The 25,026-nt window shown below is 42.3% G+C and overlaps 1 protein-coding gene across 1 annotated transcript in view; it reads left to right on the top strand.

Annotated features, from left to right (window-relative positions):
* The window catches only part of vwa5b1 (von Willebrand factor A domain containing 5B1), a 207,043-nt gene that overhangs the window by 29,553 nt on the left and 152,464 nt on the right, over nucleotides 1-25,026 (top strand). The gene's annotated exons all lie outside the window — the stretch shown is intronic.

Raw genomic sequence — 25,026 nt, forward strand, 5'->3', positions numbered from 1 at the left:
AAATGGTGAATCACATGAATCACTTGCATTTGGTGAGTAGGAAGTTCCTGTTCAGCTGGGCCTTTTGACGTCAGAGGTTTAAATGCATTATTTAAAGGTGACATGAGCACCCCATCATTCGCTGAAAGCTAGAAGCAACAGAAAAGCCCGTGGTGATTTCTCCTATCCCCTTAAAGGTGACACGAAGCAGGCACAACTTTGTCCCTTGGCTCAGTGATGCCTGTAGACATTATGCTTCAGAACATCTGTGACCGAAGCAAGATCCTCCTCGACTGATAACTAAGGATAGGTCTCCTGAAGCAGACATGGTGGCTGTGAGCACGATCAGATAGGAGGTCAGTATCTGTGGACAAATTGAAAGAACCTGAACTCAATGCAAGGATCAGATGGACTATCTTTTTCATTCCACAAGGATAAGTGCCATTACTTTCACAATGTAAATTCACACTCAAGAATTCAAACTCTGCCCTGCCATATAGGCCAGCCAATTGCCATCATGTTGTATAATAATCATTGAAAGGCTCAGATCCACCTTAAACTGCAAATGTCCTAACATTTCCCAGGCACTGCCCACAAACAAAGTTAACATTTTCAGTCAGATATGACTCTTCTGAAAAAGTTCTGAAGGGTCATAGTGGACTCGAAACGTTAACTCTATTTTTCTCTACACAGATGCTGCCAGACCTTTTTGAGTTTCTCCAGCAAATTCTGTGTTTATGGGAGGAGACAGGGCCTGGGACAACCACATGGTCCATCCAACACAGGCGATGAGTGGAAGTGGTGCAGAGAGGTGACTGGCATCTGCAGGGTGCAGGAAAAGACCTTTACTTCCCTGGTCAGAGTTTCCATAACCAGGAAAGTTGCCCCCAGTGTATGAAGGAGGCAATGCACAACTGACAGTGACCTCCAGTATTTCTCAGTTGGGGGATGTGTGGGTGTGGTCAGTGGTGAGATGTTTGCATTTGTCACTGAGGATGCTCAGCATAGCAGAAATACATTGAAGGACCAGAACATTTTGCAGGACTGTGAGAAAAATGAGGGATTAATGTGGTTACTGAACTCAGACATGATGCTGCAGAACTGGGAAACCTTCTCTAGGGAAAGGAGGAGGGATAGTACAGAATCTTGCATCCCTCTGAGCGGCTGTTCATTGGAGCACCTGCTATGCAGCAGCTCCAGCTGCATGCAGTTTATGTGAAGCCTAAGTTTTTATCTAAGCTTTCTGCTTCAAACAGACAATCAGCAAACAACTATAATGCAAGAAAATTTGTCTCGGGTGTACTGCATTACACTACCTGACTGGTCCAGGCATCTGAATCTCAACTTCAGGAGGCCCTTGTGGATTGTGTGCAGGTCTGTATCTCTCCTCAGTACTGGTCTAAGGATTCCTGATGGCATTAGAAGTCAGATTTGAGGATGTTGCCCCTGTCCCCTGACAACCATCCCTGTATGTGCCGAGCGTGGTTAAATGAAGCAGTCAACTATGGGTCTACCACAATGTAGGCTTCATGACTGTTCCTTGAATAACATGTATAACATGATTGTTGTGTCACACCTCATTGGGGAAGCACATTGGAAATCAAGTCTCACTATTTCCGGGGTCACCACAAAAGTTAAAGATTTCAAAGTATGCATAATTCCCTGATTTTACCATTTTTAAGACCCAGGTTGATAGAAAGCATGAACCTGGTTTCTGTGCTTTGTAAGAAGTACTATTTATGACAAATAAATAGTTTCCTTCTACAGGGAAACAATTATGAGCTATCAACATTTAACTCTGTTGGTTAAACTATAACTTCTTATACAACTCCTCCTTTGCTCACAAACAGGCAGATGCAAAAAACAAAAAATGATGTTATGGACTGAAGGAAAGTCTGGGAAGGTAATATGATATCTGTCCACAGGGCCCACTGAGATAATCCTCTGGCTTGTCAGGACGTGCTAAGCTTTAGTCTCTCCTCCCAAGCACTTCCATGTGCTGCAGGAGGCAAAGATTGATTGGTTCACAATTGATGAAGTCGTTGATGTATTAGGCAAAAGACAGCTTGCAGCAACTGGTGAAGAAAAATGGCTTTCTTCAGGGTTTAGGTGTTTTTTTTTGCTGCAGAGAAAAGACAGTACCTCCCTTTCCGGAAATATAAAGGCTAAAAATATTTCAGTCTACATGCCCATCCACAACAGTCAACATCCCTTCAGAGAGACCCATTGAACCTGCCTTAGCATGATAGAGTTGCTGAACACCATGCCCCCTGAAATAGCTCCATGAAGGTCAGTATCCCATCACCAAGTCACCCTTTATTTATGCATGCGCAGTACATGACACTGACCCAGCTAACTCAGAGCCAGCTCCTAGATTGAGCAGAACATCTGACACTCTTGGTTTTATCTGTCAGCCTGGGCTCCCTGATTGGACCAAATTAACAGCCCTAATTAGGAAACTCTCATCCTATGAGGTCCACCTGGCTGTCCTCATTTGAATCACGATATCCATTCCCCTCCAAGTCCTGGGACATCGGCTCAATTATTTTCCTGTAGCTTCTCCTGGGGTGTTTTTGCACTAGGTCTGGTTCCTCTGACTCTGCCTCAAATATTGGTGCATGTACTGGACCGTAACTCACCTCTTGTGCTTTGAGTGTCTCGGCCAAAACTCATCTTCTCCTCCAGGTGGTAATGGTGTCACGGCTGTGACATCTGTTGTGTCCGTCGACGATGGATAGTATGTAGCTGTTCTCTGATAATGAATGCTATTTAACTTTAGGTAATACTTGAATTCCCTGCTGGTAAATGTTGGCCCACTGACTGTGACCAACACCTCCAGGAATACACGTATTGCAAAAGATGCTCGCAACTTTTCAATCAGCCCCATTTTTAATGAATGAACTCTATGGACATCCACAATGACTAAAAGCGTGGAGCCAATGAAATGACCATCATAGTCAATGTGTAACTAAGTCCAGGGTTTACCCGGCTATACCCACAAATGTAGGGGAGCTGCTGGTGGCAGTTTTTGCCTTTGTTGGCACTCTGGGCACTGCCCCACCAACACGGCTAAATTGGCATCCAGTCCTGGCCACCAGACATCTCGTCAACATTTTAATTCTGGAAACCCCTCGGATGACCCTTTGTGGAGTTCAGCCAGTATCTGGCAGCAACCTTTGCTCAGGACAATCACTTTTGCTCCCCATAATAAAATGCTATCTTCGATAGTGATTTGGTGTCACCGGATCCAAAAAGGTTGTGATGGCCCTTTTGTTTCTCTCATCACCACCAGCTGTTTTGTTTGTTTTTCCAGGATGGGAGGCAGCTCAATGCAACCACACTTGCCACTTTGCCTCCTGGACAGTGTTCCAAATTGTAATTCTTTGCATATAGAATAAAAGCCCACTGCTGAATTTGACCTGAGGCTACGGGTGACATGGCCTTGTCCTTTTTATGTAGCCCGAGCAGGGGTTTGTGGTCAGTTACTATTACAAATTTATGTTCGTAAAGGTATTGGTGGAACTTTCTCACACCAAAGATGATCACCAAACCTTCCCTCTCCATCTGGGTATATCTTTGTTCAGCATCAGGCTATATCCAGGACACATACATTATTGGGTGTTCCTCTCCATGGGGCCACCAGTGACCCAACACTACCCTGATACTGTATGGGGAGGCAGTGCATGTCAGCACCAGATCTTGCTTGGGACCAACACCTTAGACAACAATAGCTGCTTATAATTTCACTAAAGGCTACATCTTGGGTATGAGACCATTTCCAAAGCTCACCCTTTTTCAAAAGCAGATGTAAGGGTGTGTTATAAAGCAGAGCTTGACCCCCGCTCTGAGAACTAACACTGAAACACCCAAGGAGGGGTACCTCGCCCGATAATCTGTAAAAGGAGTGTGAAAAATAGTGTAAACTCCTTTTCAGCAACTTCTAGTGGTCAAACAAAATAAATCCCTTACACTCACTTTACAAGTGACTATTTATCTAACTCTAACAGTGAACAAATTAACTAAATTATTAACAAACCAAATAAACCCCTTCTAACTACTAACTATTCACAAATATAACAAGACTCTAATGGTAAGCAGTTCCAATAAATACAAGTCCCATTTATATAAAATAAAAGAAATAGAATTTACTCTCTCAAAATTACGTGTCTTCTGGAATGTTCTGTGCCTTCTTTGTCAAATGTTCTGTCAGGAATGTCTTTTCCATCAATTCATCTGTTAGGAATATTAACTAGTCTCGCCATTGGTGCCTTTGTTTTTAGATGATGCTTTCTCTAAGACATAGAGAAGACTGTGAGAGTCAGTGATTCTCTCTTACGAGCTGAGGGCTGTTAACTCTGGCAGATGGCAGTTAGCTCCCTGTTTTTGTCCAACTGAACTCTTCTTTTATACCCTTGATGACATATCAATTTCTTAAAACAGGATTGGTCCTATGTTGTCAAAACCATCAGATTTAAATTTAATTGTTTTTTGGCATCCAAGTGCCTGGTTCAAGCTGATTGGCTAAATTCAAAAACTTGTTGTCTTAATAACAAAACAAAACTGCTGCTTGGCCTGATAACTGTAAGGCCTTTCAATGCAAATGCTTCAGTTTGGGTGCTCTCTGTGTACTTGCAAACCTTCAAGCTGTTGCTCACAGACATCCATTTTACATCGCTAAGCATAGAAAAAGCACATCTTTTAAAGGGACTATGCAATGCTTTCCCCCCCACCTAGCATTTTACAAACACCAAATTCTAACTCATGCCTTCCAATCCACAAATGCTCTACCCAAATTTGCAACAGGGTGACAGGATGGAGGCCAGGTTATGTATCAATTTTCTGTTATAATTCACCAACCCACAAAAAGACCTAAGCTCTGGTAGAGACATGGGAGCTCGAGCACCTTTGATTTGCCCTCACTTTACTTTCCAACGGGTGTAACCCAGTCTTGTTGACTCTGTAGCCCAGCCAGGTCACTTGGGGTACTTGGACCACATATTTTCCTGCCTAAGGCATACTCCTGCATTAGAGAAACATTTAAGGTTTCACAGGTCGGCGCAACATCGAGGGCCGTAGGGCCTGTACTGCGCTGTAATGTTCTATGTTCTATTAAGCACCATGTCCAAGTTCTCTAAATGCTCGTTATTGGCCTTCCCATTTATTAGCACGTCATTGGATAAATGGCGATCTGGGGTAGACCATATAAAATGCTCTCTATCGTCCACTGGAAAAGGGCGCAGGCTGATGATACCTCAAAAGGCAGACGTATGTTGGTACTAACCCTTATGGGTATTAATTGTAGCATTCTTCTGGGAATCCTCATCTAATCGCAATTGCAGGTATGCATGTCTCACGTCCAGCTTCGTGAAAAACAGTGTCCCCTGCCAGTCTTGTGTACAAGTCCTCTATGTGAGGGATTGGATATTTAGCAAGCTGTGAAAAGCGGTTTACTGTTTGTTTGAAATCCCCACAAAGGCAAACCGACGCATCAAGCTTTACAATTGGTATGACCGTTGCTGCCCATTCTGCAAACTGGACTGGTTTGATGATTTCTTCTCTTTCCAGTCTCCTGATTTCTGCCTTTACTTTTGTTTGTAAGGCAAATGGCACTGGCTAGTCCTTACAGCATCATGGGATTGCTTCTGGTTCAACATGCAAGGTGGCCTTTGTTCCTTTGATAGTCCCCAGACCTTCCTGAAAAACTTCCAGGTATTTATTTAGGACTTCACTCAGGCAGCCATTTTCTAATCAAAAAGTGTTGAGACAATCAAGTTGAATTTTTCTCAACCAATTCTACCCCTTAGACCTCAGCTTAGACCTGAGCCCTTTACTATAATCAGTGGTAACTGAACCAGCTACTTCTCATAAGAGACCCCAACTGGACTGAGAACCTATACCGGGGAACTGCTACTGATTAAGGGTACAACTTTAGTATAGGTTCTCAGTCTAGTCGGGGTCTTATGCAAATTTAAAGGTTGTAGTGAATTTTGTTAAAAACTGGCTCCGCAGTGTTGAGGAGAGATGTCAAAGAACAGTCTTAAGTTCTGCGTTCAGAAGTACAATCAATCTTTATTCGAGCTCTTTACCACACGTATGGGAGGGGCAAGAGACTGCTCTGAATCTGGTTTTCATGTGGAGCTCAGATGCCCTCATAACACAGCTGAGATCAGAAGAGAGATCAATGATGCTCTGATTTCCCCAGTGGGATACTGCATTTTTATACATTTTGCATTACAACAATTACATGCAACATTGTCAATGTTCCTCCCCCCTTAACCTAATCAATGATGGACACTCTTTTGGACAACTCTAGGCTCCCCATGGCCTCTTGATGTTTACCAGACATTGTATCATCAGGCGTTAGGATCTTACAATATACCCCATTAATTATACTCTCCTTCAATAACCAAAAAAGCTGCAGGTCCACAAGCTGTCAGGAGAATTACATATTGCTTTTCACCTGCCCCAATGTCATTTGCCCAGAAAAACTAACACATTCTTTCCACATACTGAGCCCAGTCTTTGATGGCAGGAACAAATGAGTCAAGTTTCCCAAATAGCGGCATGATGCCAGAAATGCTTACTCCAACTCAAAGATGACTGTTGCAATCAAATTTCTTCACGGGCATGTTTTTCACTCATCATCACTGAAATAACTTCATGAAGGCCAATATCCCATCACCAAGTCACCTTTATTTACATGTGCATAGCACATGACACTGACCCAGCTAGCACAGGGTTTGCTCCTAGACTGAACAGAACCCCTGATACTCCTGTTTATATCTGTGGGCCCCTGATTGGACCACGTTAATAGCCCCATTCAGGAAACTCCTATCCACCTGGCTGACCTCGTTCCAAGCACTACACCACCTGACCCCACAACTCTTGCTATCAGCTAAGATGCCAGATGAGCAGTCCATGTGGGGAACATATCCTTTCTGAAATTTGAGACCAAAACTGTGCACAAAATTCTAGATGCGGTCTCATCAAAGTCCCATAAAATTGCAGTAGACTTCCTTATTCCTGCAATACAATCCCCATGCAATAAAGCCCAAAATGCCACTTGCCTTCGTAATCACCAGCTGTGCCCACATGCCAGCTTTATCTGATTTGTGTACCAGGAGACTCAGATCCCTCTGTAGTGCAGGGATTCTTAACAGCATCTTTCCATTCTAATATGAATTTAGGAAACGAGAGCAGGAGTAGGCCATTCAGTACCGTGATCTTGCTCTGCCCTTCAGATAGATCATGGTAGATCTTCCACCTTATTGCCATTTTCCAAATGACTCAATTGAGCTTATATTTTATAAGGAGCTCTTTTAACCAGGCTTTCTTGAATTAACAAAAAATAATGAGAAGATACAGAAACACAACGGGCTTAGATTAGAAATAAGAAATCAGTCCAAAAAGATTTTAAAAATTAGATACAGATCACTCCCTGAAATGTTTGGGAAAAGTGGATAGTTAAAAGGTGTAGCTATTGCAGTGGATACTGTCAATCATGCACTGTCACTAGGCTGATCTCCAGATTTTTGGCTTGGTAAGTTGATTGAATCTAAATAGCTATGATTCCTTTCAATATTGACTGAGTGGCAACACTCAGACTGAGAGATAGAGATGAGAGAGAAATGAGAGAAACATTTTTTTCTCAGGGGTTTGTGTATTTTTAGAATTCTCTGCCTCAGAAGTTGTGGAGGAGGGTCATTGAATAGTTTTAAGGCAGAAATAGATAGAATTTTTGTTAGGCAATGGAATCAAAGCTTTTCGGGTTAGGTGGGAATACAGAAATTGAAATACAAATGGATAACTATCATCATATTAAATAGAGGAACAGACTCGAGGAGCTGAATAGCCTACTTCTTCCACTAATTCACATGTTCAAAAGTTCACAAGTCAGATGTGTGAAGAAATTTGCCTGGACAAGTACAGCTTCAACAACATTCAAGAAACTCAACCCCATTCAGGACAGGGCAGTCTGCTTGATTAGCACCCCATTTACCACTTTGAGCATTCACTTTCTTCACCATTAATGCACTATAGCATCAGTGGGTAGCATCTACAAGATGCACGGCAGCAACACATTAAGGCTCCTTTAACAGCATCTTCCAAACCCACCTAGAAAGTTATGGGAAGCAGATAAATGGGAACCTGCAAATTCCCCTCCATTTTGACTTGAAAATATATCACTGCCTCTTTACTGTGGAAGGGTCAAATTCATGAACCCCCTTTCTAACTGTATTGTGAGTGCAATTGTAACTGAAGGACTGCATGAAAGGCGTGTTCAAAGAGTCAACTCACCACCATCTTCTCCAGGGAAATTAGTGTTGAGCAATAAATGCTGGCCCAGCAGCAACACTCACATTCTTTGAATGAATAAAAACAAATCCATTAGTGTACTGTCAAGTTTATACACTCAATCCTTTCCCATCACAGACCAGTTATCATTAACCTTGTTGCTAATCTGTTCTATTAACTTGCCGTTTCCCTTTATTTTACTACATCTCCTCTCGTGTGATTCCTTTCCACCTTTTGTGCCTTTTGCTGTGAATGTAGCCACAAACTATTTATTTCCTTCATGTCTATCATTTCCTCATTCCACATGATAATTACTATTGTCCCTACTTCTAAGATACCAATATTTAAGTTAGGTACTCAGTTTCTTTTTATGTATTTGTAAATGCTGTTACAATCTATTTTTAAATTTCTGGCTAGTTTACTTTCTTCATCTTCATATCAACTTTTTGATTATTCTTTATTCTCTAAACACTCTCAAATTCTTTTATTTACCAGTTTATTTACCACAACATACAAGTCTGTTTTACTTTAATGCTATTCTTAATGTGCCACATCCATAAGCTTAATATTTCATTAATAAGCCACAGTTATTTTCATACTGATATTTTTCTTTATCGTTGGAATGCCTTTGTGCTGAACATTTTGCTTTATTTAAATTGGTCCTATTGTTATTTATCATCATTCCTTTTATTCTACTTTCCCAGTCAACCTCAGCTTCTCCTCCCCTTATATCCATGGGCGATGTTCATAATTTTTGTTCATGATTGGATTATGTTGTTTTCAAACTTAATGTAGAAATTCATTTCTAACATGATCAACATTTTCCAGTGGATCTTCTATTTGTCAATAATTAATGCTGCTCCACTGCATAACATAAGATTTAAAACAGCTTCCTCTTTAGTTGATTCCACAACATATTGCTCCATAAAACTGTTGTTGAAGAACTCTGAAAACTCATCTGCAAGACTACTTTGACAGTTTGATTTTTTACAATTTATATGAAAATGTAAGTCCTGCACAAATATGACTGTCTTGTTTACATACTCTAATGAGTTATTAATTAATGCTGTTTTCAACTAAGTAATTAGTGTTAGGGGATTTGTAAACTGCTCTCCCTGGCACTTTTTATCTTTGCTCGATCTATACCATACTGATTGCATTTTCTGATTTTCCAAACTAATATCCCTCTCTAATATACTTATGTCATTTTTTATAAACATGGCTACTCACTTCTATTAACATTCAGCATGTTTTTTTCTAAATGTTTTGTACTTGAAATATCTATTTCCAAACCTTCAGCATGTTATTTGTTAAAAATCAGGGTGAACCTGTCAGATGAGAACAAGATCACAGTTCATTTTTGTGCCCATAATTCAAAAACTCACCAATGCTCGAGTATAAATTTCCCTCTGGGGCAGGTTCACCAACTTCGCAGGTTCACTGCTTCAACATGCAAAAATTCAAAAATATTCAGTCGACAATGGCTAACAAAGGAAGTTAGGAATTGTATAAAATTAAAAGAAAAGACCTAAAAAATTGTCATAAATAGCAGTAAATCTGAGGACCAAAAGATTTTTGGAATATGGCAAATGAGGACTTAGAAAAGGAAGAATGGAATATAAAGTGCAATTTAACAAAAAACACAGAATCAGACTGTAAAAGCTTCTTTAGGTATGTTAAAAGGAAATATTTGATTAAATCTAGTGTGTGTCTATTGCAGGCAGAGGCAAAAGAAATGTTGCTCATTCTACATGGGGTGGCTGACAGACCCAGTATTTCTTGCCAATCTTTAGTTGCTCTTGAGAAGGTGGTGGTGAGCTGCCTTCTTGAACCACTGCAGTTTATGTGCTGTACATAGACCCACAATGCCTTTAGTGAGGGAATTCCAGGATTTTGACACAACAGTACTGAAGGAATGGCACATATTTCCAAGTCAGGATGGTGAGATGCTCAGAGGGGATCTTGCAAATGGTGGTTTTCCCATGTATGTTGTCCTTCCAGATTGAAATGGTCATGGGTTTGGATGATGCTGTCTAAGGAGCCTTGGTGAATTCCTGCAGTGCATCGTGTAGAAAGTACACACTGCTCCTGTTGAACATCTGTGATGAAGGGATTGATTGCTTATGGATGCAGTGTCAATAAAATGGGCTGCTTTGTCTTGGATGGTGTCAAGCTTCTTGAGTGTTATTGGAGCTGCACTCATCCAGGTAAGTGGGGAGTATTCCATCACACTCCTGACTTGGACTTTTAGATAGTGGACAAGCTTTGGGGAGTCAGGAGGTGAGATACTCACCGTGGAAATCCTCACCTCTGCCCTGCTCTTATAGCCAATGTATTTATATAGCTGGTCCAGTTGAGTTTTTGGTTATGAAAGGGAATAGAAAAATGGCAGAGAAGCAAATGTTTACTTGGTGTCTGTTTTCACTAAGGAAGACATCAGGAATCTTCCAAACCTAGAGGGTGGCCAGGAAGAATGAAGAGTTGAAGGAAATTAACATTTGTAAAAAGATTTTACTGGAGAAATTAATGGGGCTGCAAGTTGATAATTCCCCAGCACGTGAAATTCTACTTCCCAGAGTAATGAAGGAGCTGGCTGTAAGGTTAATGCATGGTGATTATCTTCCAAAAATCTACAGTTTCTTGAATGGCTCATGTGAAAGTAATAAGAAGCACCCCACTATTTAAGAAGGGGGAAGGGGAGAAAACAGACCTGTCAGCATTGTATCAGTGATAGGAAAAATGCCAGAATCTATTATAAAGGATGTGATAAGGAAGCAAAGTGTGGGGATAAATGAGTGCTATTCTAGCTGGCAGTCAGTGACTAGTGGTGTGCCTCAGGGATCGGTGTTGGGACCGCAATTATTTACAATTTATATAGATGATTTGGAGTTGGGGACTAAGTGTGGTGTGTCAAAGTTTGCAGATGACACTAAGATGAGTGGCAAAGCAAAGTGTGCAGAGGACTGTGAAACTTTGCAGAGGAACATAGATACATTGAGTGAGTGGGCAAAGGTCTGGCAGATGGAATACAATGTAAATAAATGTGAAGTCATACATTTTGGTAGGAGTAATAGTAAAAACGATTATTACTTGAATGGTAAAAAATTGCAGCATGCTGCTATGCAGAGGGACCTGGGTGTCCTTGTGCATGAATCACAGAAGGTTGGTCTGCAGGTACAACAAGTAATTAGGAAGGCAAATGGAATTTTGTCCTGCATTGCTAAAGGGATTGAAATAAAAAGCAGAGAGGTTATGTTGCAGCTGTACAAGGTGCTGGTGAGGCCACACCTGGAGTACTGTGTGCAGTTTTGGTCTCCTTACTTGAGAAAGGATGTACTGGCACTAGAGGGGGTGCAAAGGAGGTTCACTAGGTTGATTCCGGAGTTGAGGGGTTTGGCTTATGAGGAGAGACTGAGTAGATTGGGATTATATTAATTGGAATTCAGAAGATTGAGGGGGGATCTTATAGAAACATATAAAATTATGAAGGGAATAGATAAGATAGAAGTAGAGAGGATGTTTCCACTGGCAGGTGAAGCTAGGACAAGAGGGCATAGCCTCAAGATTAGAGGGAGCAGATTGAGGACTGAACTGAGAAGGAATTTCTTCACCCAGAGGGTTGTTAATCTGTGGAATTCCTTGCCCAGTGAAGTAGTTGACGCTACTTCAGTAGATGTTTTTAAAAAAAAAGGTAGTTTTTTTTGAACAATAAAGGAATTAAGGGATACGTTGAGAATGCGGGATCTGAGTCCACGAAAGGATCAGCCATGATCTTATTGAATGGCGGAGCAGGCTTGAAGGGCCAGACGGCCTACTCCTGCTCCTAGTTCTTATGTTCTTATGTTCTTATCATAAATGGACACTTGATCGATAATGATCTGATTGGGCATAGTCAGCATGAATTTGAATGAACAAGTGGTTTAATGTCATGTATATTTAGGGTGATACAGCAACCAGTGTTCTGTTACCACAATCTAGTGTCATTTTGAGGTACAAATGTCTGAAAAGAAAGTACTTAAATAGAATGCATCTTCGTTGACTGGGAACTGCAAGATCCTCACTCTAGGTCTCGCGTAGCCAGGAGTTCCCAAACTGCCATTGCTGCAGCTGACACCTCGCTGCCAATTCGAGATTGAATGAAAATTTGTGAATGGGAAATCATATTTGACTAATTTGTTGGTGATTTTGAAGATGTTACTAACAAAATTGACAAAGGGGATCTGATGGCCATAGTCCCCTGTAAGGGCAGACAAATGAACTAGTTGCAACACAGTAGCTATCATTCACTCCTTTGTGACAGTGTTGACTGGCTGCAAGAGCAACAGATTTAGCCCTGCTACCCTCCAATCCTTTCCCTGTACCCCTGCCAATTTTCACCTTCAGGCTAAAGATGTAGTGGCTATGTTACTGGACTAGGAGATAGTAAGAACTGCTGATGCTGGGGTCAGAGAAAACACAGTGTGGAGTTGTAGGAACACAGCAGGCCAGGCAGCATCAGAGGAGTAGGAAAACTGATGTTTCGGGTTGGGACCTTCTTCAGGAAAATTTCTGAAGAAGGTCCCGGCTCGTAACGTCAACTTTCCTGCTCCTCTGGTGCTGCCTGGCCTGCTGTGTTATATGTTACTGGACTAGAAGTCCATGAGGCGTTGACTGAAATATCCAGGTGTGAATTTAAATCCCACCATGACAGTTGCTTGTCAGGTAGTTATAAAATTCCAAGTAGTTTAGAAAAGATGTCTTTGCTTTTAAGTAATTCTCACCCACAACAAACCACTCTGTCAAGAACTTGGCAAACCATAACCCTAGCATAGGCCAGAAATACTGCTATCAGCAGAACTACACGTTTTAACGAAGATCTGTAGCTCGGGTTACGGTTGGAGTTGCTGGTTGGTTCGCCAAGCTGACTGGTTTTCATGCAAATGTTTTGTCTCCCTTCTAGGTGACATTGTCAGTGCTGTGTAGCCTCCATTGAAGCGCTGTTGTTCTGTCCCAATCTGAATTTAGAATTTAGAGGAACACCTATACCGAGTCTTTGCAAATGAAGGTTATACTAACAGCTTCACCAGCTGATGCACGGCAAACAAACAACACCAAGCCACTATACACCCCAACACACTGGCCACCCTGCCCTATGTTAGAAACACATCAGAACTGACTACAAGACTCCAGTGACCTCTTGGAATAAGGATAGCACACAAACCAACAGGCACACTTCGCCAGTTACTTTCAAAGATGAAAGGCCTCATACCCACAATGAGCAGGACAAATGTGATATACAAAATATCATGCAGCAACTGCGAGAAACACTACATAAGACAGTTGGGCAGGAACCCCACCACCAGGATACATGAACACCGGCTCACAGCAAAACGGCACGACCAACTCTCCCTCGTTACAATACACTCCAACATAGAAGTTCATCATTTTAACTGGGACAAAGGTACAGCACTAGGACAAACAAGAAAAAGACAAGCACAATAATTCCTGGAGGCCTGGTTTTCAACCACCGATGCAATTAACAAACATGTTGAAATAGACCCAATCTACATACCAGGAACAAAAACAGAAGTTACTAGAAAAGCTCAGCAGGTCTGGCAGCACCTGTGAAGAAAACCTCAGAGTTAACGTTTCAGATCCAATGATCCTTCCTCAGAACTCCTCCCGAAACGTTAACTCTGATTTATTTCTTCACAGATGCTGCCAGACCTGCTGAGCCTTTCCAGCAACTTTGTTTTTGCCCCTGTTTTACAGAATCCCAGTTCTTTCAGTTTCCATCTACATACCACTTTGGTACAAAACCAGAAACAAGACTACCCACCATGACAGAACAACAGTGCTTCAATGGAGGTTACACAGCACTGATGATGTCACCTAGAAGGAAGATGAAACATTTGCATCTCGGTGAACCAACCAACAACTCCAGAAGCGCAGATCCTGTGAATAAACAAACTCAAAATAAAACAGACAAAATCTGACAGATTCCCATAAATTAACATTTCAATTGTGCACATCTAACTGGATAGCTGTCCACCTATCACCACCATTCTGTTACCCCCTTCCCACTCTTTCTTTATCTGCAGCTCCCACTATCCCACATCCAGTCCTGGAGAAGGGTAATACTGGAAATGTTGGCCTGTCCTCCTTTAGATGCTGCCTGGTCTGCTGTGTTCTTCCAGCCTCCTGTTTGTCTACCTTGGATTCCAGCATCTGCAGTTTTTTTTCTCTCTAACTGGATACAATTTGTTAATTTGGAAGCACACCTTTCATTTCATTGGAAAAAACAGAAAATTTTAAATGCACAATTTCCCTTTTTGGAGGAGATATATCACTTTCCAAGACAAAACTAACAATGATTTTTAAAGAGTAAAGTGAAGGGCGGAGTCTGATGGGTTACTGATAATAAAGCTGATAAGTGACACTAGTCATGAGCTCTTGGCACAGGCGTGAACGAATTATATTAGCTACGATATGAGTGACTCATTTTCTGCAACCCATTAATCACTGGCTCATTCTATTTGTACAAAGGATGTTTAAACATTGACTTTGTTCATATTTTACATGTTTTTTTAATTGAAAAAATATACTTTATTCAGAGGAGGACATCTTTACGTACAATCATAGCTAATGTAGCCATTCCGATCTATGCTGTCATTACTTATAGAGAATGAAATAAACATTGGCGTTCGTATTACTCTATATTTACAATTAACTACTTGGCATTTAGCTGAGGGATCAGCAGGCCCGGTTACTGAATGGACGCCCTGCTCTGCTTCGGCAGAAGGACCTTACAAGGTGGTCTTTCCCCACTGCACCTTTGGCAGCAGCTGCCTTAAGCTTTAGTGTGTCCCTCACCATATAGTCCTGGACCTTGGAATGTGCCAGTCTGCAACACTCGGTCAGGGTCAACTCTTTCAACTGGAAAACCAACAAGTTTCAGGCAGACTTCAGCGTCTTTCACTGCATTGATGGTCCTCCAGGCACAGGTGATGTTGGTCTCGGTGTGCGAAACAGGAAACAGCCCGTAGAGCACAGAGTCCCATGTCACGGAGCTGCTTGGGACGAACCTCGACAAAAACCACTGCATTCCCCTCCAGACCTCCTTTGCATAGGCACATTCCAGAAGGAGGTGATTGACAGTCTCAAGCCTCCGCAGCCACTTCGAGGGCAGCGTGTGGTGGCGCAGAGAGTCTGGGAGTGCATAAAGGATCGCACTGGCAGAGCCCTTCTCACCACCAGCTAAGCAATGTCCTGGTGCTTGTTGGAAAGCTCTGGTGATGAGGCATTCTGCCAAATGGCTTTGGCAATCTGCACAGGGAACCACCCGACAGGATCCACCCTCTCCTATTCCCGAAGAGTCCCAAGGACACTATGTGCTGACCACCGCCTGACGGCCTTGTGGTCAAAGGTGTTTTCCTTCACAAATTTCTCCACGAAGGACAGGTGGTACGGGACAGTCCAACTGCTTGGAGCATTCCGCGGCAGCAAGGCCAAGCCCATCCTTCGCAACACCGGGGACAGGTAGAACCTCAGTAATTAGTGACACTTGGTGTTTGCGTACTAAGGATCTACGCATAGCCTGATGCAGCCACACACAAAGATGGCCATCAGGGCGAGGGTAGCATTTGGTACGTTTTTCCCCCCTTTGTCGAGGTCTTTATACATAATGTCCCTGCGGACCCAGTCCATCCTCAACCTCCAAATGAAGTGGAAGATGGCTTGGGTGACTGCAGCGGCACAGGTTCGGGGAATTGGCCAGACCTGTGCCACGTACAACAACACCGAGAGCCCCTCGCACCTGATGACCAGGTTTTTTCCCCGCAATGGAGACGGATCGGTGTTCCCATCTGCCTAGTTTCTGCCTTACTTTGGTGACACACTCCTCCCAAGTTTTGGTGCATGCCCCAGCCCCTCCGAACCAAATACACAGCACCTTCACGTAGTCTGTCCTGACGGTGAAGGTAATGAAGGATCAGTCGGCCCAGTTACCAAAGAACATGCCTCACTCTTGCCCCTATTGACCTTGGCACCTGAGGCCAGTTCAAACTGGTTGCAGATGCTCAAAAGCCTGCTCACTGACTGCCGATCTGAACAGAAAATGGCGACATCATCCATGTATAGGGAGGCCTTGACCTGCAGGTCCCCGCTGCCTGGGACAGTCACACTCCTCATGCTCACATCCTTCCTGATGGACACGGCAAAGGACTCTATGCAGCACACAAACAAGGCAGGAGAGAGTGGGCAGCCCTGCCTGACTCCAGATCTGATTGGGAAGCTTTCTGATTCCCACCCATTGATTGAGACTGCACTAACAATGTTGGTGTAGAGCAGTTGGATCCAATTGCAGATTCCCTTCCCAAAGCCCAATTTGGAGAGAACATCCCTCATATACGTCTGCAATATCCTGTCGAAGGCCTTCTCCTGGTCCAGGCTGATGAGGCAGGCATCCGCGCCCCCTGTCCTGTACGTAGGTGATCGTATTCCTAATGAGTGCGAGGCTCTCAGCGATCTTCCTGCCCAGTACAGCACAGGTTTGGTCAGGGTGAATTACCGATCCCAGAGCAGACTTGACCCGGTTGTCTATGACCTTAGGTAGGGTTTTGTAATCTACATTTAATAGCAAAATTAGTCGCCAATTTCTAATTTCTTCCCTTTCCCCCTTCTGCTTGTAGTATTCATGTTTTACAAGTTGCTGTTGATGAGTGACTCATTCAACCAGCTCCTTGCTGATTCAATGTGTGAAAACACATGAAAGGTTGATCTTATAAAAATACTTTCCTGTTACCCTGACTTTCACCATCTGCTCATGATGGTTTGTGAAATGTGAGTCACCAGGTGAAAACCCAACTATCTCTGTACCTGGTTTTTGTAAGGTATGAGGTGGAATCAGAGTGAAAAGTAATGTAATAAGATCTAAATCAGTTTTACATAATGTTTATGTAAATGAACACAATGTGGCAAAAAGATTTCTGAGCTACAGGTGCAGATAGGTACAGGAGATTATGATGTTAGAACAACAATAGAGATCTGGCTTAAAAAAGGACTTGATATTTAAAATTCCTGGATGCAAAGTGTTCAGGACAGACAGGGAAAGAAAGACTTTATTTTGTACTATAACAACTGTATTAAAGAGGAACTTTAGAATCATTATTTAAGGAAAACATTTCAGTACTGGAGACAGATGTTCTAGAGAGGTCAAGGACAGAAGCAATTTGGTCAGATTTAAGAAATAAAAGAAGTATAATTACACTATTGGTGTATTCTACAAGTGATAAACTGATGAGAAGTTCAGAGAGGAACAAACTTAGAAGAAAATTCTAAGTAGGGATTCTATGATTCTATGAAAATTGCAGAAGGATGCAAAAGTTATATAAGAGTTATAACTTAATAACCCTGAGAGAAACTAGAATGGCAATAATGTGAAAAGCAGAGAATAAGAAAGATTTCTTAAGTCTATTCAGGAGAATTTTTTTAGATCAATATGTTTCTCACAGAACAGGGAATAAGTATCACTTGATCTGATTCTCCAGAATGAGGTAAGCTAAATGGGCATTTAGGGGACTGTGATCAGAGCATCATAAAGTTTGAGGGGAGGTGTGCCGTGTTGGTAATGTCACTGGGCCAGAAATCCAGCGGGCCAGAAATCCAGAAGCCCAGACTAATGCTCTGGGGGAATGAGTTCAAATCCCATAGCAGCAGTTATTTGAAATTAAATTAATTATTCTTGATTATACAGCCGGATTGTTGTCCTGAAAGTACTATTGATTGTCATTTTAAAAAATCTGTTATCATTTAGTGAAGGAAATTTGCCATTCTTGCCTGGTCTAGCCAACATGCTGACCTGAGCTACCCTCTGAAGTAGTCCAACAAGCCATTCAGTTCAAGGGCACATAAAGATGGTCAACAAACACTGCCTTTCCAGTGATGCCCAGATACCATGAAAGAATAAAGATAATGACATTTAGCAATAGAAAAAGGGAAGGTGCAATGCAGAGTGTTTATTTGCAGAGGGCCAATTTCAGTACGGTGAGAAGGGATCTGGATAGGCCTCAAAGACTGATAGGGCAAACAGTAAAAGAACAATGGCCAGGCTTTAAAGAGGAGATGGCTCAGCGGATTAGAGTTATATTCTTAGGAAGAGGAAAAATTGGACAAACAAATCCAGAACTCTCTGGATGAGGCACAAGACTGAAAATAAGATGAAACAGAAAATAGCTGTGTAAGACAAAATTCAGATTGATAATAAAAATGAGAATTCACAGAGTGGGGTGGAACAGAAGAAAAAGAAGAGATGGCAGTTAGAACGTACAACAGTACAGCACAGAAACAGGCCATTCAGCCCACCATCTCCCCTGGAAGCACATTCTAGGCATCTACCACTCTGTCTAAAAAACTTGCCTCACATTTCTCCTTTCAACTTTCCCCCTCTCACTTTAAACCTATGCCCCCTGGTATTTGACATTTCTTCCCTGGGAAGAAAACACTCTGGCTATCCACCTCTCAAACCTCTCTCATAATTTTGCATACTGAGGTCACCCCTTAGCCTCCAACACTCTAGTGAAAACAATCTAAATTTGTCCCTCCTCTCTTTATAGCTAATCACTCCAATTCAGGCAACATCTTGGTAAACTGCTTTTGCATCCTTCTAAAGTCGCCACATCCTTCCTGTAGTGTGGTGACCAGAATTTATACAGCTGCAACTTGATTTGCCATTGTTCATACTCAATGTCCTGACTGATGAAGGTAAGCATGCTGTATGCCTTCTTTACCACCTTATCCACTTGTGTTGCCACTTGTAGGGAACTATGGACTTGTACCCCAAAATCCCTCTATATATCAAAGCTCCTAAGGGTCCTGCCATTTACTGGACACTTTCCTCTTGCACTTGACCCCCAAAATGCATTATCTCACATTTGTCTAGATTGTCCATCTGCCACTTCTATGGTCAACTTTCCAATTGTGTATATCCTACCGTATCCTTTGACAACCTTCCTCCCTTAATGTTCTCCAATATTTTGCTTTCCACTGATGTCAGGCTCACTGACCTATATTTTTCTGGATTATCCCTTCTTAAACAAATAAGCAATATTAGATATTCTTCAGTCTTCTGGGCCCTCACCTGTGACTAAAGCGGATACAATGATCTCTGTCAAGGCCCCAACAATCCCCTTCCCTTGTTCAATATCCTGGGATAGATCCCATTGGACCCTGAGGACTTATCTCCCTTAATGCTTTTCAAGACACCCAACACCTCCTCCTCTTTAATACCAACAAGCCCCAGAATAGAACATACCCCTTCCTAATTTTCCCATCATCCATGTCCGTCTCCTTAATGAAGACTGATGTGAAGTACTTATTTAGGACCTCACCCACTTCCTCTGGCTCTACACATAAATTTGTTCCTTTGTCCTTGTTACAAAGCGGAGGTTGACCTCTCCCCCCCCACCCCCCCCAGCTGAGACCTAACACTGAAACACCCGAAGAGGAGCACCTCACCTGATAATCTGTAAAAGGAGTGTGAAAAATAGTGAAAACTGCCTTTCAGCAACTTCTAGTGGTCAAATAAAATAAATCCCTTACACTCACTTTACAATCAACAAATGACAATTTATTTATCTAACTCTAACAGTGAACAATTTAATTAAACTATTAATAAATTGAATAAATCGCTTCCAACTACTAACTATTCCCAAATAAAGCAAGAATCGAATGGTATGCTTTTCCAATAAATACAAGTCCCACATATTAAAAAATTGAATTTAGGCTCTCAAAATTATAGCCACATTGTGTGTCTTCCGGAATGTTCTGTGCTTTCTCTTTCAATTCTTCTGTCAGGAACGCTTTCTCTATCAATTCTTCAGTCAGGAACATTGACCAGTTATACCATTGGTACCGTTAATATTTATATGGTGGTCTCTCTAAGACATAGAGGAGGCTGTGAGGCAGTGTTTGTCTCTTGAGAGCTGAGGGCTTTTCGCTCTGGCAAATGGCAGTTCTTTACTTATCTGTTGTCAAAACCATCAGATTTAAATTTAATTGGTTTTTGCTATCTAAGTGCCTGGTTCAAATTCATTGGTTAAGTTCAAAAGCCTGTTATCTTGGTAAAACCTGCTGCTTGGCCTGCTAAATGTACTGCCTTTCAACACAAATGTTTTAATTTGGGTGCCCTCTGTGTATTTGCAAACACTCAAGCTGCTGCTCACAGACATCCATTTTAAATTTCTAAGCATAGAAAAAGCACATGGTCTTTTAAAGGGATCACACAATGCTTCCCCACCCCCCAGCATTTTACGTGAGTTCTTATCACTTCTGAAAGTGAATTTTTAAACTCCTCCAGCAGAATAATATCTCTAAGAACCTCATATGTCTTTTCTATCTTTAATGCTATCATCCATCTATCGAAGTTGTTCTGTTTAATTCTTTCAAACCTGATATAAGTCTGACCTGGTTCCTTTCTTACATTTCCAAACCGTTCTCTATATGCTTTGGTACCAATTCATTGGCATTCAAAATAGCCTGTTTTACTTCTTCATATTCTCCTGACCCCTCCTCTGACAGCACTGCAAGCACCTCACTAGCCCTGCTTACCAACTTGGTCTGAATTACTTTTACCCACATAGTCATTGGCCAGTTCATCTGGTTAGCCAATTTCACACAAGAAATGAAAAAGGCTTCTACATCTTTTTCATCAAATTTTGGTAATGTTTTGGCATATTTGTATATATCACTACCAGGCCTTTGCTTACAATGGGTTTGTTCATCGTCACTATTCTCCTCACTAAGCCTACCTTCTTCCTTCTCCTTCATCCTGTTATGTCGACTTTCCTGTCTAATTGCCAAATTCTGAAGGTCAAGCTGTCTTTTTCTTTTTGTTCTGTTAGGACTCTTCTTTCCCTTTGTCTTCAGCTCGGGCAATTCTTTCCGTTTCTTTTTGTTCTGCTATGAATCTTCTTTCCCTTTCTTTATCCTCTAACTCCAATTCTCTCATTTGCAATTTATTTTTTTTCTAACTCTACTGCACTTGACTGTTTCTTTGATATATCTAAATGCTTGGCTAACTCCATTACAATTTCAGCTTTCTTATTATCCATAGTTAAACCCAGTTTTAGCCTGTTTGCTAATTCTACAAGTGTCACCTTTTTCTATCTTTCCAAACTTTCTTGGTAAATTTGGGAAGCATCTTCGACCCTTAGAACCTCTTTAACAATATTAAGAGCCATTTCCCCACTTTTGATTTAACCAACAACAAGAAGCTGAAATTAAACATATTTTCCACTTCTCGTCTGAGTTTTAATTAAAGATATAGGGCTCTAGTCCCCAAGTCTATTTAAATCTGCAGGGACATTTCGTACCCTAAATCTGTCCAAATCCTGGACGAGCCCCCAATCTGTAATAAAGTTGAGGTAGACCCCTCTGAGAACTAAAACCAAAACACAGAAGGAGGAGCACCTCACCCTATAACCTGTAAAAGGAGTGTGAAAAGTGGTGTAACCTGTCTTTCAGCAATTCCTAGTAGTGAAATAAAATAAATCCATGACACTCACTTTACAATCAACAAGAAACAATTTATTTATCCCACTCTAACAGTAAACAAATTAACTAAACCATTAATAAACTGAATAAATTCCTTCTAACTACTAACTATTCCCGAATCATTCAAGATTCTAATGGTATGCTTTTCCAATAAATACAAGTCCTACTTATATTAAAAAAAAATTTAGTCTCTCGAAATTACAGCTAGGTTGCGTGTCTTCTGGAATGTTCTGTGCCTTTTCCGTCGATTCTTCTGTCAGGAACATTAACTAGTTGCACTGTTGTTGCTGTTGATATTTAGATCATGCTTTCTCCAAGAAATATAGGAGGCCGTGAGCCAGCACTTGAGAGCTGAGGGCTTTTAGCTCTGGTGGATGGCAGTTAGCGGTCTGCTCTTTGTCCAAATGCGCTGTTCTTTTATACCCTTGATGACATGTCAATTTCTTACAATAGGATTGGTCCTATGTTATCAAAACCATCAGATTTAAATTTAAGAACCAAAAAAGAATCCCCCTCGTCCTCACGTACCACCCCACCAACCTCCGGATCCAACGCATCATCCTCCGGCACTTCCGCCATCTGCAAACCGACCCCACCACCAAAGACATCTTTCCCTCCCCACCCTTATCTGCTTTCCGGAGGGACAACTCTCTCCGTGACTCCCTTGTCCGCTCCGCTCCACCACACCCGGCACTCTTCCCTGCAACCGCACGAAGTGCTACACCTGCCCCCATACCTCCTCCCTCACCCCCATCCCAGGCCCCAAGAAGACTTTCCACATCAAGCAGATGTTCACCTGCACATCTGCCAATGTGGTATACTGCATCCGCTGTACCCGGTGTGGCTTCCTCTACATCGGGGAAACCAAGCGGAGACTCGGGGACCGCTTTGCAGAACACCTACGCTCGGTTCGCAATAAACAACTGCACCTCCCAGTCGCGAACCATTTCAACTCCCCCTCCCATTCCTCAGACGACATGTCCATCCTGGGCCTCCTGCAGTGCCACAACGATGCCACCCGAAGGTTGCAGGAACAGCAACTCATATTCCGCTTGGGAACCCTGCAGCCCAATGGTATCAATGTGGATTTCACAAGTTTCAAAATCTCCCCTCCCCCTACCGCATCCCAAAACCAGTCCAGCTCATCCCTGCCTCCCTAACCTGTTCTTCCTCCCACCTATCCCCTCCTCCCACCTCAAGCCGCACCTCCATCTCCTACCGACCAACCTCATCCCGCCCCCTTGACCTGTCCGTCCTCCCTGGACTGACCTATCCCCTTCCTAACTCCCTACCTACACTCACCTTTACTGGCTCCATCCCCGCCTCTTCGACCTGTTTGTTTCCTCTCCACCTATCCTCTCCTCTATCCCTCTTCTATCCGCCTCCCACTCTCTCCCTATTTATTTCAAAACCCCCTTCCCCTCCCCCTTTTCTGATGAAGGGTCTAGGCCTGAAACGTCAGCCTCTCTGCTCCTATGATGCTGCTTGGCCTGCTGTGTTCATCCAGCCCTGCACCTTGTTGTCTCGGATTCTCCAGCATCTGCAGTTCCTACTATCCCAGATTTAAATTTAATTGTTTTTTGCTACCTAAGTGCCTGGTCCAAATTCATTGGTTAAATTCAAAAGCCTGTTGTCTTGGTAAAAACTGCTGCTTGGCCTGCTAAATGTATGGGCTTGTGATGCAAATGTTTCAATTTAGGTGCTCCCTGTGTATTTGTAAAATTTCAAGCTGCTGCTCATAGACATCCATTTTAAATCTCTAAGAATTGAAAAAGCACATGATCTTTTAAAGGGACCACACAATGCTTTGCCCTCCCAACCCTCCCAACCCCAGCATTTTACAAACAGCAAATTCTAACTTACTGCCTCCCAATCCACAAGTATTCTACCCAACTTCACAACATCCTTGAGTGGACCCATCCTTTTCCTAGTTATCCTCTTGCTTCTAATATAGGTATAAAATGCCTTGGGGTTCTCCTTAATACTACTTATCAATGACATTTCGCTGCCTCTTCTAGCCCTTCCAACTTCTTGTTTAAATTCTTTTCTGCTTCCTTAATACTCCTCAAGGGCCTCATCTGATTTCAGTTTCCTAAACATTATATATGCTTCCTTTTTCTTTTTGACTAACCTTCCGTTATCTCTTGTCATCTTATCTTTCATCCTCACAGGAACATGCTGGTCCTGAACTCTGATCAACTGGCCTTTAGAAGATTCCCACAAGTCAGATGTGGATTAATCCTCAAACAGCCGCTCCCAATCTAATTTCTTCAGTTCTTTCCTAATACTCTTGTAATTAGCTTCCCCCCAGTTTAGAACTTTCATCCGAGGACCAGTCTTATCCTTATCCATAACTATCTTAAAACTTATTGAATTATGATCAGTGTTCCCAAAATGCTCTCCCACTGAAACTTCGATCACATGGCCACACTCATACCCCAGCACAAGGTCTAATATGGCACCTTCCCTTGTTGGACAATCTAAGTATTGTTTCAAGAAGTTCTCCTGGATACACCTGACAAATTCTACCTTATCCAAGCCCCTGACTGTAAGGGATCCCAGTCAACATGGAGAAGTTAAAATTACCCACTACAATAACCCGCTACAAAACTCGGATTTAACAAGGTGTAGAGCTAGATGAAAACAGCAGGACAGGCAGCATCAGAGGAGCAGGAAAGCTGACGTTTCGGGTCTGGACCCTTCACTACAAAACTCTGTTGTTTTTATATCTTTCCACAATCTGCCTACATACCTGTTCCTCTGTCTCCTGCTGGCTATTGGGAGGCCTATAGTATAACCCCATCATAGTGATTGCACCTTTCTTATTCCTGTGTTCAACCCATCAGGCTTCACTAGATGCCCCTCCAAGATGTCCTCTCTTAGTGCAGCTGTGATATTCTCTTTAATCAGTAATGCAACTCTCTCACCCCTTTTACACCCCTCTCTAACTTGCCTGAAAGCTTCTAAACCCCAGAATGTTGAGCTGCCAGTCCGGCCCTTCTCTCAGCCAAGTTTGTGTAATGACTACCAAATCATAGTCCGATGTACTAATTCAGTCTGTAAGCTCATCTGCCTCACCTTTTATACTCCTTGCATTAAAATAAATACACTTCTGTCCACCAATCCCACCATGTTCATTAACCTGGTCCTGCCTATGTGCTTAACATAAAAGAATCATAGAAGCTCCACAGTGCAAAGAGGCTGTTTGGCCCATCAAGTTTG

This window comes from Rhincodon typus, chromosome 31, assembly GCF_021869965.1.
Source record: "Rhincodon typus isolate 14 chromosome 31, sRhiTyp1.1, whole genome shotgun sequence".
NCBI lineage: Eukaryota > Metazoa > Chordata > Chondrichthyes > Orectolobiformes > Rhincodontidae > Rhincodon > Rhincodon typus.